Raw genomic sequence first — 19788 nt, 5'->3', positions numbered from 1 at the left:
CAGAACTACCTGGAACAACGGCAGATTCAGAGCGCGAAATGAAAGAAACACCAGGGACACTTCCACTTCCTCCGTTGAAGCAAGTTCAAGTAAGAAAAGCGTTTCGTTTGAAAATATTAGTACGGAGGGTCTTTCTAATGACACTTTAAATTCAGGTGCTTCTTCCAGTGAGGGGTCGACTCAAAGAAAAGGTTGGAATCGGCGTTTCCAACAGAGAGGGAACAAAAGATACTAATGGACTATTTGTAACAAGGTCTGTCTTTACGAAACCTAGTATTCCGTTTGTACATAGTGATTTTTGCAATGTAGTTAATACCATTTCTTGCCGGGACTGTCTAAACATAATTAATCTTTCAGATTGTATATTAACTGAAAATATGTGTAGTGTTTTACAGAAGGGCACGAAATTCATTCCTACACACTTTCCTTCATTAGCGGAGGTTCTTTTGGAGGTCAAGGCCTTCTGTAGAAAGTTGTATCTAAAAGTTTATTTTCATAGACAAACAACAGACACTGGTTTTGATATTAATTGTGATGATAGTCATGATGTTTTGAATGATTCCATTTTGGAAAGTTCATTAATGGATGTTTCTATTCATGAGAATGAATTAATTGATATTTATGATGATGCTGAAAACTTTGTGAATATGAATAGGAATGTAGATAAGAACAATGCAATGTTTGAATACAACACAGGATATGGTAAACTTACTATTCCCAAGGTCCCATATGTCAGCGATTTCAATCCTGTTAAAAATAACTTATGTATAAGTTTCTTTGAAAAAGTTCTATGTAAGCAGGTCATGGATGAATATTTTTCATTTAAACAAAGTACTAAAAGTTATAATTTAAATAAGGATGAATGGCAAGCCTTATGTGAGTTGAGAAAAATGAGTGACAAATATGTATTTTTGGAATCGGACAAAGGTGGGAATTGGGTTGTTTTTGATAGGAATAGATATAATTCCATAGCCCTTGAGTTACTTTCAAATAATAGGGTTTATATGTCTTTGTCTACGAATCCAATAGTCGAGTTCAACAACAAACTATTGGAATTGTTAGAAAAAGGTGAGAGGCTTGGTTTCTTCTCCCAAAATGATGTCAGGAAACTGTACATTAAAAGTCCAAATGATGCCAGATTTTTTATTTTGCCAAAAATACATAAGGATTTGACAAATCCCCCTGGACGTCCTATAGTTTCGGGCAAAGGGGCTTTTTCACAAAATGTGGGCATATTTTTGGACTCTATATTAAAAGAATATTTAGTGAGAATTCCATCTCATGTGAAGAATACGAAAGAGGTGTGTGACAGTTTCAGAGGAAAAACATGGCAAGATAGTTATTTATTGGGCCAGTGTGGATGTGGTTTCATTATACACATCCATTTCCAAACAATGGGGTTTAGAGGCCATTTTTTCATTTATGGGGGAAGGTCCAAAAACCCATTTTATTATTTCTTTGGTGGAATTTTGTCTCACCCATAATGTTTTTGAATTCAACAAAAAATATTTCTTGCAAAAAGAGGGAACGGCTATGGGTGCTAGTTTTGCACCTTCATATGCCATCCGGTTCATGGGCCACTTCGAAAATTTATTCATTTACACTACAAAGTTTTTTCAAAATAATGTTTTGATCTATAAGAGATACATAGATGATCTCTTGTTTTTGTGTAGGGGTAACCCAAGAGATTTTGATAAATTTATCATGGGTTTAAAGTCGAATCCCTGTGGACTAGATTTTACATATCAGATTAATACAAAGAGCATGGATTTTTTGGATGTGCATTTTTATATCGGTACAAAGGGGATGGTTGAACATAAGCCTTTTCATAAACAGACAGCAGTAAATAACTTCTTGCATGCAACCAGTATGCACAGCAATTCTTTAATTGAATCCTTGCCTTTTGGTGAATTCAGACGTATTGCTTTAAATACATCGGAGAGTGTCAATGTCCGAAGGGAATTTGACACTATTTGTAAAAAATTGATTAATAGAGGTTATTCCAGAAATACTGTTTACTCACATAGGACCAAAGTGGAAGAAATGTTAAATTTAAATTCTAATGGACAGGGGGTAACAGACAAAAACAAGAAGAGATTTGTGCATAAATCTCTTTCTTTTAAGAAAAAGGATCCTGTGGAGATGGACAAAATATTTTTTGTTGACAAATTTTCTCCTTTTTCTTCAATTTTGAAGACAATTGTTTTGAACATGTGGCCTATCATAACCAGCGATGAATTTCTGAGGAACATAGTTCCAAATAATATTGTTTTTTCTTATACAAGATGTAAAAATCTGAAGGAATTAATTAGAAGTAAGGGTAAGAAGGATAAGGCAGTAAATGCAGGCTCCTTTGCTTGCAATAAATGCAAGATTTGTAACAAAATTATTAACTTGGACGGCCATAAAATTAATGGGGTCACATATCATGCTTTAGATCACTTTGATTGTAACTCTTCGGGGGTGATATATATTATTGGGTGTAATTGTACAAAACAAAAATGGTATATAGGACAAACGAAACGCAGGATTAAGCTGAGGATTCTAGAACATCTGGGGGATATTAGGAACAATAGACTAGACAGTCCAGTTGCAAGTCACTTTCATCAATTCCATAGGGGAGATCATACTGGTTTCAAATTTAGTATTTTGGCAAGACCATGGGGAATGGGAGAAAGTAATATAAATTTTCAGACTAAATTGTTGAATATGGAATCAAAGTTCATTATAAACTATGGAACATTATTTCCCAATGGCATGAATTTAGAGGTATGATATATAGAACATTATTTAGATTGTATATTTATTATTTATTCATTATATAGAAAAACATTTATATTTATATTATTATATATGTATATTAATATTTATGCATATTTCTTTAATAAGTGATTTGTTCTTGATTGATTAATTGTTTAATTAACATGATTGAGGTGTGTATTTATACTGGTTTGTGCTTTACAATACTATTCCATGTGAAGGCCGAGGTACCAGAATCCAGTAAAGAAATTATTCTTATATCTTTCCAGTTTGTGCTGCTTCATTTGTTTTTTGTGGAGACTTCGATTGGATTTCTGTGATCCAGAAGTGTGTTTTTTCTGGTCTTAAGGAAGGACATTCCTGAGAATGGCAGAGTCATAGGATGTGCGAGCATTAGACTGCACATTCAACTTGTAATGAGACATGCAGGACATGTTGACCAAGTTACTCTTTTCGTAAATGCTGTTGAAGTTGCCATCTCTCTGGTAGAGTGAGCCTTGGGTTTAGACTGTAAATGCAGCCCTCTTGTCTTATAAACAAAGGAAATGTAATCCGCTAGCCACCTAGAGTTGTCTTGGAAAGTTTTGTCTTGGAAAAAGATACAAATAGCTGGTCTGATTTTCTGATGTCTTTAGTAGAATGTAAATAGAACCTGAGTTGTCTATGAACATCTAAGGTATGGAGAGTGTGTTATCCCTTGTTAGAAAAGTTTGGAAAGAATATGGTTAAATCAATTTGTTGATCCAAGTTTGATTATGGTGCCACTTTAGGAAGGAAGGAGGGATTTGTTTTCAGTGAAACTGTTTTTATGGAAATTAAGGAAGGGTACCTTGCATGAAAGTGCTTGCAATTTGGAAACTCGTTTTTGCTGACGTAATGGCAATCAGAAAGATAGTCTTCCAGGAGAGGAATTTTAAATCTGTTAATGCTGCACATTCAAAGGATTTTTGGGTCAAAGACTGTAGTAAAACTGTAACATTCCAAGGTGGAATGGGATCTTGAACAGACGGTCTCAATAAAAACGTTCCCTTAAGAAAAGCTTCGGTCACCTTACAAGAGGCAAGGCAAATCATTTATGCCCTATGTGAAAGTTTGAAATGGCAGCCATCTGGACTTTAATAGTAGAGTAAATGGAACCTTCCTTAAATTGTTTAGAAAGAAAATCCAGTATTGCTGGTAAAAGGGCTGAGAAAACATCTAAGCCCTTTGAGGATGCCCAAATATAAAACATTTTCTATTTGTTTTTGTAAATCTTTTTGGTTGATTTCTTCTGAGAAGAAGAAATTATGTGGACTACAGAGGAAGAAAGCCTGGCATCTCTGGCTGTTATCAGAAATGAGGAAACCATGTGGTTAGTTTTAAGGAGTAAAGATCTGGTACAGGCATATTGGATGGTGACTGAGCAGATCCAGGTACCCATGGTGGGTGCCAAAGATGAGGCCAGGGTCTTGCATTTCATGACTTTCTGAATGAACTTCATGAGAACAGTAATTCGTGGGTAAGCATAAAGGAGACCTAGGGGCCAAAAATGGACCAGAGCATCTTTCAATGAGTATCTTTGAGGAGGGATGAGGGCAAAGTAGCTGTTGCATTTGTTGTTGAAGTAAGAAACAAACAGGTCAGAGCAAGGTTGGCCCTAACGGCTGAAAATCTCCATTGCCACTATTTGTTTGAGACCACTCGTAGGGTAATAAGATAGTTCTGCTCAACCTATCCACTAATATACTGGACATCCCCAGGAATGTGCATTGTTACTAGAAAGTGGTTTCAAAACATTGCCCACTGCTAAATTTGCATGGCCTCTTGGAAAAGAGGGCAAAAAAGTACAGTTGTGTACTCTTACCATAAATGTAGATGTTCGAGTGTATTCACTGTTGCAGTCATCACATTTGGGTTATCTGCTTACAGTAGCCCTCAGTTGGCCTGATTATCAAAGTCTTGGGTCCTGCATCGGTTGCTGTCTCATCTTTCGTGACGTCAGGTAGTCAGGGGTATAAAGCATGCAGCCGACGCCATTACATCAGTTTTTCTTGCCCCAGATGTCAGGTGCCCCCCTTAATGGGAAGCAATTAAAGATATATATATATATATATATATATATATATATATATATACACACACACACACACACACACACACACACAAGGTTATACCTCCAACAGAAAAGCAAACACACCAAAAAGCTTTTAAGTATAGTAAAGGAGAATAGAGGTATAGCCAAAAGAAGTCAGGGGGCTGGAGGGAGGGTAACCAGGACTGCAATAGTGAATACACTTGAACATCTACATTTATGATAAGTGTACACAACTGTACTATGTTCTTCGTGTTTCACTGTTGCAGTCATCACATTTGGGTAGATTCCCAAAGCTAAGGATGGGAGGAGGAATTTAGATAGCATTAGGACCAGCTATAAGGCCCTGCAAGACTGCAGTGGCAAAGCCAGCTCTGGATTTAGAGAAAATTGGCAAATGGTAATGCTTGGTGAAAGTATGTACAGAACTCCAGGTAGCAGCTTTTAGGATGTTTCTGGTAGGGACACCTCTGAGAAAGGCTGTAGAGGTAGATGCAGCCCTGGTTGAATGGGGTCTAATCCCCTGTGGGATAGGTTTTCCATGGTGCTTATAGCAGAAATGAATGCAGTGGCCTAGCCATTTAGAAATGGTTTACTTTGAAATAGCCTTCCCCTCTGCCCCTGCAGCAAATGCCACCAGCAGTTGCTCAGATTTCCTTTGAGGTTTAGTCCTGTCCAAGTAAAATCTAAGTTGTCTGTGCACATCTAAGGAGTGCAGTATCCATTCCCTTTTGTTCTGTGGATCAGAAAATAAGGTTGTCAAATGAATGGACTGATTAAGAGCCACACTGGATACCACCTTGGGCATGAAAGAGGGATTGGTCCCGAGGGACACCCTGTCCACATGAAAGATGATGAAAGGCTCCACTGCCATAAGGGCCTGTAATTCAGATACCCTTATTGCTGAAGTGATTGCTAAAAGGAAAGCTGTTTTCCAAGGAAGGAATTTGAGCTCTGCAGTTGCAGCTGGCTCAACAGGAGAAAGAGTGAGTTTTTCCAATACAAAATTAAGGTCCCAGGCTGGAGTTGGGGCTCTCCTGGGTGGTCTTAGGTTTTTGGCCCCTCTGAGGAAAGTACAGTTGTGTACACTTACCACAAATGTAGATGTTCGAGTGTATTCACTGTTGCAGTCATTACACTTGTGTTGAATCCCAAGAGGCTGGGGATAAACAGCATTAGGAACGGTTATGAGGTCCTGCAGAACTGCAGTGGCAAATCCTGCCCTGGATTTAGAGTAGAGTGGTAAATGATAGTGCTTTGTAAAAGTGTGCATTGAACTCCAGGTAGCAGCCTCTAAAATTGTGCATTGAACTCCAGGTATCAGCCTCTAAAACGTCTTTGGTTGGTACTCCCCTGAGGAAGGCTGCTGAAGTGGCTGCTGCACTGGTAGAATGTGGCCTAATGCCCTTAGGCACTGGCTTGCCATGTTGTGAATAGCAGAAATGGATGCAGTGGCCTATCCACTTTGAAATAGTCTGCTTTGAGATGGCCTTTCCTTGTGATCCTGCAGCATATGCCACTAGTAGTTGCTCTGTCTTTCTGAAAGCTTTGGTTCTGTTCAGGTAGAAGCGTAGCTGTCTGTGTATGTCCAAAGAATGCAGAATTTTCTCCCCCTTATTCTGTTAGTTTGGATAAAAAGTAGGCAGATGAATAGTTTGGTTAAGGGCCACACTGGACACTACCTTTGGCATAAATGTCGAGTTTGTCCTCAGAGAAACCCTGTCTGGATAAAAAAATTATAAAAGGTTCCACAGCCATGTGTGCCTGTAGTTCCAAGACTCGTCTTGCAGAGGTTATTGCTAGGAGCAGAGCTGTTTCCCAAAATAAAAGCTTTATATCAGCTGTAGCGGCTGGCTCAGAAGGAGGCAGGGTGAGTTTTTCCAAAACATAATTGAGGTCCCATGCAGGTGTTGGTGATCTCCTTGGAGGCCTTAAGTTTTTGGCTCCTCTGAGGTACTGCCTTAACAAGGGATGAGAAAAGATTGGTAGCTCTGTATTGTAATGAGCCAAAATGGCAGAGCCATGAATTTTGATTGATGAAAAGGATAGGCCTTTGTCCAGCATCTCAGTTTAGTATTGCAAAATCTGAGGAATATTTGGTACAGCTGTGTCAATTCTTTGTGCCTGGTTCAAAGCACAGAAACTCTTCCATTTTCCAGCATAAGATTTTCTGGTACTAGGCCTTCTGGCCTCCAAAATGACATCCATTACAGCTTTAGTGAGAGGCGCTTTTTGTATTACTACATTATCCGCCATGCTGCCAGATTTAAGGTCTTTAATTGGCTGTGCAGCATCTGATTGTTTTGTTGGGATAGTAGATGAGGTATATGAGGCAAGGTCCAAGCTGGGCATTGAGACAAGTTCCTTAGGATTGGGTACCAGTGCTGGCGGGGCCAGTCTGGGGCAATCAGTATCATCTTTGGCTTCTCTTGTATGACCTTTAGGAGTACCTTGGGGAGGAGAGGCAGTGGAGGAAAGGCATATACTGCTAAGCTTTTCCAGCTGAAAGAGAGAGCGTCCACTTTCCATGCTTGTCTGTGATAACTCCTTGTGCAGAATCTTTTTAGTTGGTAGTTGTGAGGAGAGGCAAATAGATCTATATCCGGGCATCCCCATTTCCTTGTTATCATGCTGAAGACTTGTGGATCCAATTTCCACTCGTGGGGATCCATGAGGTTTCTGCTTAGTTCGTCTGCCAGAGTATTTATCTTTCCTGGCAGGAATTGTGCCTGCAGATGTACTTGGTAAGTCAAAGCTGTGTCCCACAGAGTCATGGCTAGTCTGCAAAGGGGGTAAGAATGAGTGCCTCCCTGCTTGTTTATATACCACATGACCGTGGTGTTGTCTGTTTTTATCAGTAGTTGTCCCGGATGAAGTAGGTCCTTGAAGGCTGTCAGGGCATTCTGGACAGCTAGCATCTCTTTTTGATTGATATGTAGATGCATTTGGTTTGTGGTCCATGTTTCTTGAATACATCTTCCTGCCATGTGGGCCCCCCAGGCATAATCTGATGCATCCGTTGTTAATGTCTGCCTGGCTGGAGGTAAAGTGAATGGCTGTCCCTTGTTCTGGTGACAAGTCTCCGCCCACCAATGAAACTCCTGTTGCAGGCAGGGAATGAGGGTAATTATTGTTTCCAGGCTGTGGCAATGTTGAGTCCAAACACTTTTTAGGTACCATTGAAGTTTCCTCATATGCAGTCTCGCATATGGAATTAGTAGAATGCAGGATGCCATGAAGCCCAAAGCCTGCAGAATTTTTCTTACAGATAACTGGGCCTTTGTTGCCAACAGGTTGAAATAGGTAGTCAGTTGCCTTTGTTTGTCTGGCGTGAGTTAAGCCATCTGGGCAGCTGTATTTAAGCTTGCACCCAGGAATATTATCTCTTGAGAGGGTACTAGTTTTGATTTATTTTCGTTGACTGTGTACCCTAGGCCTGTTAGAAATCTCTTTACAAACACCAGATGCTGTAGTAGAATGTCCTTGTTCTCTGCTTGAATGAGGCAGTTGTCCAAGTAAGGATATATTTGTATTTCTCATTGTCTGCAGAATGCAATTACTGGTGCCAGGCACTTTATGAAGACCCTGGGTACAGTAGATAAGCCAAAGGGCAGTGCAGAGAATTGGTAGTGCATTGAGCCAACTTTGAATCTGAGGTATCTTCTGCATGTTTGTCTGATTGGGGCATGCAGGTATGCCTCTTTTAGGTCTAAAGTCACCAGTCAAGTCTTCTTGCCCAGCATGGGCAGAAGTTGATGTCAACATTTTGAATTTTGGTATATCCAGAAATGTGTTTAGAATAGATAGGTCCAGTACTGGTCTCCAGGTCTTGTCCTTTCTTGGTACCAAAAACAGTCTTGAATAAAATCCTTGTCCCTGCTCTTGCTCTGGTACTTGTTGAATGGCCCTCATGTCCATGAGGGATGAGACTTACTTTTGTGCCTCTGCCCATTTTGCCCATTGATGTTTTGGCAGGTCTGGCCAACCGTTTGTCCTTGGCAGGGTATGGAAGTGAAACTTGTAGCCTTGTGACACTATGTCTAAGACCCATTTGTCCTGGGTTATTATGTGCCAGTTTTAAGAAAAAAGTGCTAGTTTTCCCCCTAAAGGTGCTGCCAGAAGATAAGTGCTTGGTGCAGGCAGGGGGAAGTCATTGGGACTGTTTCCTGTATGGTTGTGATTTGTCTTCTCCACTTTTGGAGGTAGAAGCACCCCATTGTTTAGACCTGTATGAGCCTTGGGGCTGGGATCTGCCTCATGGGCGTCTGTATCTGCCCCTTTGTGGTCTGTCTGACACTGGAAAGGGCCAATTCTTTATAGGCCAGTGTCTGCTAAATCTTGGAGGCTGAACCTGTAAGAAATCCTTAACCGTTTGCATAGATTTAGCTTTGTCCTTCATTTTCTTTAACACCTCTTCTGCTTTAACACCAAACAAAGCATCATGCTGTAATGGGGCATCTAATAACTTTGCTTTGACATGATCAGGCAGATTTGTTCCTTTAACCAAGCATGCCTCCTGATGACAAAACCCGTAACAGCGGCTCTGCAAGAGGCCTCCAAAGAATCAAAACCATATTGCAAAGTATACTTTCCAACTTTTTCAGCTGCATGCAATAAATCCTGCATTTCTTTGTTTTCTGCACATTCAGAATTTGTCAACATTTTCTGTTTAAGCAGTGACATAATATATTACTGATATTTGAGCATATGAAACTGACAATTTAAAGCCCTTATAGCCAAGGTAGCGGAACTGTAAATCTTTTTTGCCCTAGAACCCTGTCAGAGGGCATAGGGTTTTTTGCAGCAGAGGCCCTGACCCCTTTAGGACCCTGAGAGATGGTTTCTGGGTCAGCAGCAGGGTTTTTGAAAAGGAATTTAGGAGAGTCAGGGACCCTGTAGTACGTGTCCGGTTTAACAGGAGCTGGAGGTAAGGAGTCAGGGGTCAGACTGGACTCTGAAAATACATCATCAACAATGTCTAACACAGGTGGAATAGCTAGGGGCCTGTGTTGTGGTAGTAAAAGGAAGTCTCTGAGCCTTTTCTTAGATTCTGAAAAATCTTGGCTCTCCCAGTGGAAATGCACCCTCATGGTATGCAAGGTTTCCCCAAAAGAGTAATCCTCAGGAGGAGAGGCTGAAGGGATAGATTCTTCAGCATCAGAATCCTCATAGGGAGGAAGAGAGTATTCCTGATCAGAAAAGGAATTAGATGAAATGGAAACCTGATCTGAAGATTCATATTCTGTCTCTTGTCTAGGCCTTTTATCAGGAGGGGGATGGGAACCCCTGATCAAAGTAATTAAGTCTTCGGCCATTTTGAGCATCTGTTTTTGGGCATGGAGGCCTGTCCATGAGGCTGTTGTACTTGTTTCTTTGTCTTTAAGGGTGCTTTAGTCCTTGCCTTTGAAGCTGAAGTGGTATTAATGTATAATTGAATTGGCCTGAAAACACCCTCAGAAGCCGATGCCTGCTCAGCGGCTCTGGACCCATCTCAGGGAATAGTCTCCGAAGATCCAATACTTTGACCTTCCAACTGCCTAGGCGACTCCACGTGGGAGTCGGTAGCGGCCTGCGGGTCTAAAGTAGCGGGCATCAGGGGCTGCGAAGGCACCTCACTGAGAACCTGCGAACTGGCGACTGGCTTAGAAGAAGCTTCGTCGTCGGTTTTGGACCTCGGATGCCTGTTCTTCTCTTTTTCTTTACGTTCCTTGTGAATTCCAGTAGTCGGATGGCTATCCGAAGACATGGTATAATTAAATCGTCTGCCGAAATAGTGTAAAGCAAAATCGTACAGACGCTTAATAGTGCGTTGGTTAAATCTAGCACAAAACCAACAACTAGCAACGTCATGGTCAGGGCCTAGGCAAGGAATACAGTAAGAATTAAAGTCCTTATGAGGTATTTGCTTCCCACAAGAAATACAATTATTAACTTTTTCTGACATCGATCTGGAGCAAGAAAAAGTTTCCCCAACGGAGTACTTAGCTTTTAATGAAGACTTTGGATCTGAAATTCGAACACGAAAATCTCAGGAGTCGGCTGACCGGCACTTGCGAACTGCTTATGCTTCGGGCACCGCGCAGCAAGAAAGATTGAAGAAAATGGCATCGGCTGCATCTTTTATACCCCTGGCGCACTGACGTCAAGGAAGAGGTGACAGCAGCCGACGCCGGACCTAGACTTTGGAATTCAGGGCGACTGAGGGTAGCCTGCCAGCAGGATAACCCAAGTGTAATGACTGCAACAGTGAAACACGAAGAACATCTGCTTGAGCAGTGGGTGAGAAACGAGGGGTGGTTCTGTGTTGTAATGAGCTGAAATGGCTGAGGCATGAATTTTTATGGAGGAAAAGGAAAGGCCCTTGTGAAGCATCTCAGTTAAGTATTGAAGAATCTGAGGTAAATTGGGCGCTGCTGTGGTCATCCCTTGAGTTTGGTTCCAGGCAAAGAATCTTTTCCATTTTTCAGCATAAGATTTTCTAGTACTAGGCCTCCTGGCCTCCAAAATGACATCCAACACTTGTTTATTGAGGGATGGTAACGGAGAGATTAGGTAATTAACCAGGCTGCCAGGTTCAGGGTTTGAAGCTGGGGGTGCAGAATCTGGCTCTCCTGCTGAGACAGCAGGGTAGGGGTCTGAGGTATGTGCCATGGGGCCAGCTGTGACACATTGCACAAGAGAGGGTGCCAGGTGAGCCCCCCATGCATAGTCTGATGCATCTGTTGTTAGGGTTTGGGCGGCAGGGGGTAGAAAGAATGGTAGTCTCTTGTTTTGGTGGCAGGCCTCTGCCCACCAAAGGAATTCTAACCTTAGGCAAGGTATGATAGGAATCATTGCTTCTAGAACGTGAGAATGTTGACACCATAGGCTTTTTAGATACCATTGTAGTTTCCTCATACACAGTCTTGCATATGTAATTAGTAGAATGCACGAGGCCATGAACCCCAAGGCTTGCAGTATTTACCTTGCAGATAGCAGGGTTTTTGTGGCCACTAGTCTGAAGTAAGTTGTCAAATGAATTTGTTTCTCTGGCGTGAGGAAAGCCATCTGGGAAGTTGTGTTCAAGCTTGCTCCCAGGAATATAACTTGTTGACAGGGTACCAGCTGTGATTTATTTTCGTTTATGGTGTACCCCGAACAAGTTAACACCTTTTGTATAAATGCCAGACGATTCAGAAGTATGTCCTGGCTTTCTGCCTGAATCAGACAATCGTCCAGGTATGGGTATATTTGAATATTTCTTTGCCTGCAAAATGCAATGACTGGAGCTAGGCACTTTGTGAATACCCTGGGCGCAGTAGATAAGCCAAAGGGCAGTGCAGAGAAATGACAGTGCATGTAGCCTGCTTTGAGGCATAGGTATTTTCTGTAAGATTCCCTGATTGGGATGTGCAGGTAAGGCTTCCTTTAAATCCAGTGTTGCCAACCAGGCATCTTTACCTATCATGGGAAGCAACTGGTGAAGAGTTAGCATCTTGTATTTTGGAATCACCAAAAAGGTGTTTAGGATAGACAGGTCCAGGATAGGACTCCATGAGTTGTCTTTTCTGGATACCAGGAAAAGTCTTGAATAGAAACCTTGTCCCTTTTCCTCTTCTGGTACAGTCTGAATAGCCTTTAATCTTAAGAGAGAGAGTACTTGCATTTGAGCCTCTGCCCACTGATTTGGGGGGTAGATCTGGCCAACAGTTTGGGGTTGGTAATGTGTGGAAGTGAAATCTGTATCCTTGGGAAACTGTTTAAAACCCATTTGTCCTGGGTAATGAGTTCCCAGTTTTTTGCTTGCAGAGCAATCTTTCCCCCTAAAGGAGCAGTCAGTTGAGAAGTGCTTGGAAGTTTTAAAGTTAGGTCATTGAGACAGCTTACCATAGGGGGGAGTCTTACTACTCCCTGATTTGGAAGTGGGAGCCCCCTACTGCTTAGTCATGTGCGTACACTGGGACTGAAGCCTGTGTGTTCTGCTGGTTCTGGGCTTGAACTGAGAAGGCCTGGAAGAGGCAGTAAAGGACCATTTTTTTTGAGGGTCAATGCCTACTAAATCTAGGAGGCTGCACTTGTAAGAAATCTTTTAACAGTTTGCACAGATTTAGCTTTTTCCTCAATCTTTTTAAGAACTTCTTCTGCTTTGTCACCAAACAGGCGGTCCTGACTTAAGGAAGCATCCAGCAATTTAGTTTTAACATGATCTGGTAAAGATTGCTCCTTAAGTCAAGCATGCCTTCTAAGTACAGACTCGGTGACAGCAGCCCTTCAAGATGCCTCTAGTGAATCAAAGCCACACTGCCTGTTCAGCAGAATGCATTAAATCCTGTAAATCCTTATTTTCAGCACAATCAGGAATCAACATAATTTTCTGTTTAAGCAATCCAGTAATATGCTGCTGATACTTTAACATATGAAACTGGGAATTTAAGGCCCTGATGGCCAAGGTTGCAGAGGTGTATACCTTCTTACCCCATCTATCCAGGGCCTTGGAATCTCTATCAGAGGGGGTAGGATTTTTGGCAGTAGTAGCCTTAATGCCCTTGGGTTCCTGTGAAATGGTCTCAGGATCCGCAGTAGGATTTTTAAAAAGGAACTACAGAGAATCAGGAACCCTGTAATATCTATCAGGTTTTCTGAGAGCAGGAGGTAAAGAGTCATGGGCAAAGCTAGATTCCGAAAAGGCATTGTCAACAATGTCCAGCACAGGAGGGATAGCTAAAGGCCTGTGTTGGGGCAGGAGTAAGAAATCTCTAAGCCTCTTTTTAGAATCACAGTAATCCTGGCTTTCCCAGTGAAAATGCTCCCTAAGAGTATGCAAGGTTTCACCAAAAGAAAAATTCTCTGGGGGAGAAGCAGAGGGAATAGTCCTCTGCCTCAGAATCCTCATAGTTAGATAATGGTAAATCCTGGTCATCAGAGGAGACAGAAATTTCAGAATCCTGGTCAGAAGTATCATAAGCAAATTCAGTCCTTTGTCTCTTAGCGGGGGAAGGTTGGCTTCCCCTGAGTAAAGTAATAAGGCCTTCAGCCATTCTTATTTGTTTTTTTAGGCATAGAGGCCTAACCATGCAGTCTGGGCGTCGGTTTCCTACGCATGGTTTGAGTTTTAGGCCTAGAAGAAGAAGATGGTGTTGGTTTAATATGCAAGTCAGTAGGCCTGAATACACCCCAAGAAGCTGGTGCCTGGACAGCAGCTCCAGACCCATCCAAGTTAGAGACATCCACAAGTTCCACAGTTGAAGCATTTCGCAGCATACCGGACACCGAATGGGTCTCAGTAGAGGCCTGCGAATCTAAAGTAGCGGGTATCAGGGGCTGCGAAAGCGCCTCACTGAGTACCGGCGAAATGGCAACTAGCTTAGTAGATGCGTCGTCGGCAACTTTGGACCTAGGCGGCCTGTCTCTGTCTTAATCTTTGCGTTTTTCAGAATGTCGGTAGTTGGGTGGTTTACTGAAGACATATCTGGATAATTGAACCATGTAACAAAATATTTAGATGCGAAAATGTACCGACGACGAATAGTTCATGGTTTAAACAAGGCACAAAACTGACAGCGAGGTACGTCGTGGTCAGGGCCTAGGCAAGGAATACAGTACGAATGAAAATCTTTATGAGGCATTTGCTTTGCTTGGTGCATAAAAGGTGGAACCGTCACAGGAGACGATGATAAAGGCTACACTGAATATTTCCACAAAATCACATAGCTAATACCTGTACCGTCTGCCCTTGATGTACCATTAGATGCATTAGACATCAGTCACATCACAACATTTGAGGAAGACTGTAGGGTAAACATCTGAGCGCTTACCATCTTTTGGATGTCTATGGATAAACTACCCAAAAGAGACCTCGAAAGCTCCTTGATCAAGTCTCTTTGGAAACCGGCAAGATGTGCATTCAGCATTCAAAGTGCAAGTGTCGTTGATGCATAGATCCATTTCCCTAGTCTGTCCAATGCCCTTGACTCTCTGTTAGGGGATGGTTACAGGAACTTTCCTTAGATAGCGCCTTCTTTGTGGCTGCTGCTACCACCATGGCATCTGCAAGGGGGCCCTCTGATCAGTGTTTCCTGTCTTTTGGGGCAACCAAAATGTTGTCTAGCTTCTTTGGGATAGGCTCTGCCACATCAGGTTCCTTCCAAGCCTTCTCAGCAATGAGATATACAAAGATGTTAGGATGTAGGACCACCCAGGCCATCAATGGGCCAGACCCTAAAGCTTCAAAGAACCCAGTCTTATCAGAAGAAGGAGTTTCTGTGGACCATCCTCCCTCCTTCATCAATTCAAGAATATCCCCAAAGAAGGCATCCTCAAGGGGGGATCTTGTGGAACCTGCCCCATCATCTAAGTCTGTGTCTTCAGTGACAGACTCAGGAGAGCGGTCTATATGTTTCCATTTGCATGTCCTTTTCTGGGGTATGTGTCTCACGAGCTCTGATAGAGACTTTTTTCTTTGATTTTTCTACCCTCTCTTCTTGTCTCTCTTCAGCTTGTTGTTTATGTTTTTCTTTGAATTTTTCTCTCTCTTTTTCCCTCTTTTTATCTGAAGAAGGAGAGGTGGAAGGTCCCCTAGCCTTAGATAACATTTTGGACCGTGTCTAAAGGAGGAGTAAGCCTTTGAGAAAAAGCTTCGCCCTTCTGCCTTGAAGTGCTCTGGTACCAGTGGTAGCACAGATATTGCAACTATCCTGTTAATAGGAAAGACCTAAACAATAAACACAGAGAGAAAGGGAGTTTTGGGGGTATCTTGTGTACACAGTCTGGACACTTTTTGAAACCAGTGGACTTTTTAGACTTTAGAACAAACTTAACACACAGAAAATTTACCAATAACAAACTTACTTTCAATTCTATGGAATGATTAGTAAAACAACCTGTATAAAGAGAAAAATACTGTACTAATAACCAACTTTACTACTACATATACTACTAACTATATATGTGTGTGTGTGTGTGTGTGTGTGTGTGTGTGTGTGTGTGTGTGTGTGTTTATGCACACACACACACACATATATATATATATATATATATATATACACATTTGTGTGTATGTGTGTAGTTATATGGATCTATGTCAAAATAACGAATTACCGTAACATCGAGTTGCAAAACGGCAGGATGAAACTGATGAAAGTTTACATTCACAAACTTCCAGATCATCATAAGTTTGCGCCGTGAAAGGAGTCAGTTGGCCAATGTGGTGAGCTCTGCCCTTTTCTCCAATGTAGCGAGATCTCAGAGTTGGTATATTTAGTTGAGGGGTGTGGGGGAAGCCCCACATTTGGGTGGGTCTTATTTGCTTTTTTTTTTAAGTTTTGTTGGCCGACTGTTTACTTACCAGGGGGAAATTTATGATGATCTGGATGTTCATGAATATAAACTTTCATCATTCATCATTTCCATCTCGCCATTTTGCATCTCCACTTTATGGTAATTTCTTATTTTGACATAGATCCTTTATATATATATATATATATATATATATATATATATATATATATATATATATATACATACATATACACACACACACATATATATATATATATATATATATATATATACACACATACATATATATATATATACATACAATTGAATATGTAAAATCAACTAGAAAGTTCAAGAAACACACTAGAAAATATGATCTAAAAGAAGCTATCTAAAACACCTAACAACTATCTAAACTAGTCCTTACCTATAAGAAAACAGTAACAAATACCTTGAGGCAGGAGTAAAGATTTTAAGCAAAAATAGTTTTCACTCATCATGAATGTGTTGGAGGTCTCAGAAAACATGTCTGGTCTAACCGGCTGCAAACAGAATCTGACGTAAATCAACTAGGAAGAAGGAATAGCGGAGCAGTCAGAGCTTTTGGATCCAATATTCTGGTATAAGGCACCTAGGTCGGATCTGGATAAGACATCTCACTCACTGAATCAGACGAAAATAGACAGCATTGGATCTCTACATTCATTCATAAAGAACCCAACAGCCTTTCAATACAGCATACATGTGAGACACAAGGTGCTTAGTATCTGGTTGAACACTTACAGACCTAACTACATTTGACCACAAATAGTGCTCTGAATGCAGCATTAGCTAAAAGGAAAAGCACCAATGCACAAACTGGTGAGATGGGCAGTCGAACATCTACTATTATATGTTCACCTCTACAGGGTAGCATGCCCCCAACATTGCCCATTGTGGATGCTTGCGGCCATGGCACCTCCGTCAAACACACATACTTGATGTGACTGTTGAAACAGATCAATGCTGTACCCACACATTGTATTGAGCATGAAACAAATATTTTGGCGTGTTCAATTCTTCCCTCAAGCTTCAAAAACAATTTGACAAGCTAGAATGTATCACTGTGACTTTATAAGAAATGTTTTTGGAGTGAAACTTTTTGTCCTGGTTATATCAATTTGTTTCGTAGAAAATCAGCATGCGATTATATGACGAGGATCTATATAAATACACACATGCATAGACACACATATATATATATATATATATATATATATATATATATATATATATATACATACATACATATATTTATGTATGTGTGTGTGTATATTTACACGTGTATGTCCACTGTGGTGGTGCTGCAGTAGCATTGCCGCCTCACAGTAAGACGCTGACCGGTTCGACTCTCAACTAGAGAGTCTTCTGCGTGGAGACATGCGTGAATGGGCATACCTTTGTTGAAGGCTGTGCGTTAGGGCTGGCAACTCAGCACGTAAAAATCAACTGCCAATCATTAGTGGACCGGAGTTCCGCTGTGGCGATCCCTAACCGGGAAAAAGCCAAAAGACACAACATATATATATATATACATATATATATATATATATATATATATATATATATATATAGAGAGAGAGAGAGAGATACTCGCAAAAGTGCTTTTTACCGAAGAAGCACTTTTGCGTAAGTATGCCTGTTGCCGAGGCCGTACTACAGTGCGGATAAGGGAAAATTCCCTTTTCACCACTGTAGTGCAGTCTCGGAGGGAGAATATTAAAGTAGTGTTTTTTTTTTTTTTTTAGTAACACGCTTTAACGAAAGTGCTTTCATTAAAGTGTGTTCAGTGGTTATGGATTCGGACGTTTGATCAAATGATCAAACGTCCTAGATCCATATATATATATATATATATATATATATATATATATATACACATACATACATATGTACATTTGTGTGTGTGGATAAATATGTATATGCGTGTGTGTGCATGTGTGCGTGCAGGCACAGCTCTCAGAGTGATGCTGGATAATTTCAGTACTTTTGTATATACAAGCACCCACTGGGAGCACAGTTTGCCTGAAAAACAGAAAGGCAATGATATTTCACAGTGGGAAGTGTGTGCATTACACCACATATGCATTTATGTATGTGTGCATAAATATATAAATCTAAAAAATACAAATAAAAAAATTAAAAAATGAACAAGCACAGGAATCTGTCTAGCTCCAACCTCACCAACGACTGCTGAGGAAAAAAATAAAAAACAGAAAAACAGTAGTCTTAAAACTTCATTGATGAGCTCCGTCACAATAATTTCCAAAAATCATAGCGCTCCTAAGCAACAAGCCTTTATTTGTCACAGACAACTGATCCTCAACAACAAAAAAATCAGAAATACTTTACAATGTTAAACATATCTGCTTTTATATACACTTAAAAGTAGGTGTGGAAAATATATATATTGTTTAATTTTAAACCAGCGTATTCCAGGCAAACAATATAAACAGGGCTGTAAAAGTGCATTTAAGAATAGCAAGTACCCACCCCCAAACACTACTACTGATTAGATCAAACTAAATCCTAGTTAAGGAAAACACTACCTAGTTGCAACCCACATTCCAAAATCGGGTATTAAGAAAAGCATAACATACATAGAAATAGATTGACATGCACCTAAAGGATGCAGTGTCAGTAGATCTACTTTTGAAAATTTTTTTTGAAAATATTTTCTGCAATGCAAATATTTACAGAAATATTCACTCGTACACTTTGTGACAGTTTTTCTGATGCATACAGTGTAAACCTTTCTCTAAGAAGCTTACTGTTACAGACTTCTACATTGCTAGAGTAATTGAGTTCCTAAATTCCTAAGCCATACTGGTTATAATCTGCATTAAATACCTGGTATTCATGAAACACAAAGTTAAAGAATGCAAATTTTAGTGGGTAGTCCAGGTGTTAACGAAACGTGCAGGTTTGAAAGATATATACATAGTAGAGCCTCATGCAAAATCTTGAATCACAAATGACCGAAGCATAAAATACTATCTTACAGAATCAAAAACAATGAGTGAGAAGGTCACTGAAAAAAACAATCAGTAAAAACAAAATGAAAACTCCAGCAAAGCTAGAGCTTCCACTGAGTGACCTTCCAAAAACCTCTTGTATCAGAGGCTCATAAGGATCATTTGCATATATCCCATGTGCCTCTGATAAAAGAGGTTTGGGAGGTCACTCAGTGGAAGTTCTAACTTTGCTGGAGTTTTTATTTTACAGACTCAGGAAACACAAAATTTTGCAAATAACCACAGAAATGATAAACTCTAACACAACTTCATGCCCCTCCCCGCTACATAGAATATTCAAACACTAAGGATACACAACATCAGTGAAAAGGAAATACATGGTTTTATTTCAGAAGAAAGTATTCCCTGCTTCCTGAGGCTGCATGGCCTCATAGTCAAAACAGTTTAGGTGTCAGATACAGAGACAATTGTCCAAATACAATAGTAGACAACCGTGTTTATCTCAAGAGTTCTAAAAACAATGTATGAACCTATTGGTTCATTGTTCAGTGCAAAGCATAATGCAGCTGTGGCAAAGAAACTAACTCTTTCATGAAGCCAGTTTGATTTGCTTTCCATAAACTGTCAAGTTTATTTTCTCATAACAGCAGTATTGTTTAAGAGTATAATTTCCTGAAATTCTTATAC

The 19788-nt window shown here is 40.5% G+C and overlaps 1 protein-coding gene across 9 annotated transcripts in view; it reads right to left on the bottom strand.

The window, feature by feature from the left end:
• Positions 1-19788, bottom strand: part of MEF2A (myocyte enhancer factor 2A) — a 1032288-nt gene that overhangs the window by 840452 nt on the left and 172048 nt on the right. The gene's annotated exons all lie outside the window — the stretch shown is intronic.

This window comes from Protopterus annectens, chromosome 7.part0, assembly GCF_019279795.1.
Source record: "Protopterus annectens isolate FY-2018-M chromosome 7.part0, PAN1.0, whole genome shotgun sequence".
In the NCBI taxonomy this organism is placed as follows: Eukaryota; Metazoa; Chordata; order Ceratodontiformes; family Protopteridae; genus Protopterus; species Protopterus annectens.
This window is presented reverse-complemented; position numbering and strand designations above follow the sequence as displayed.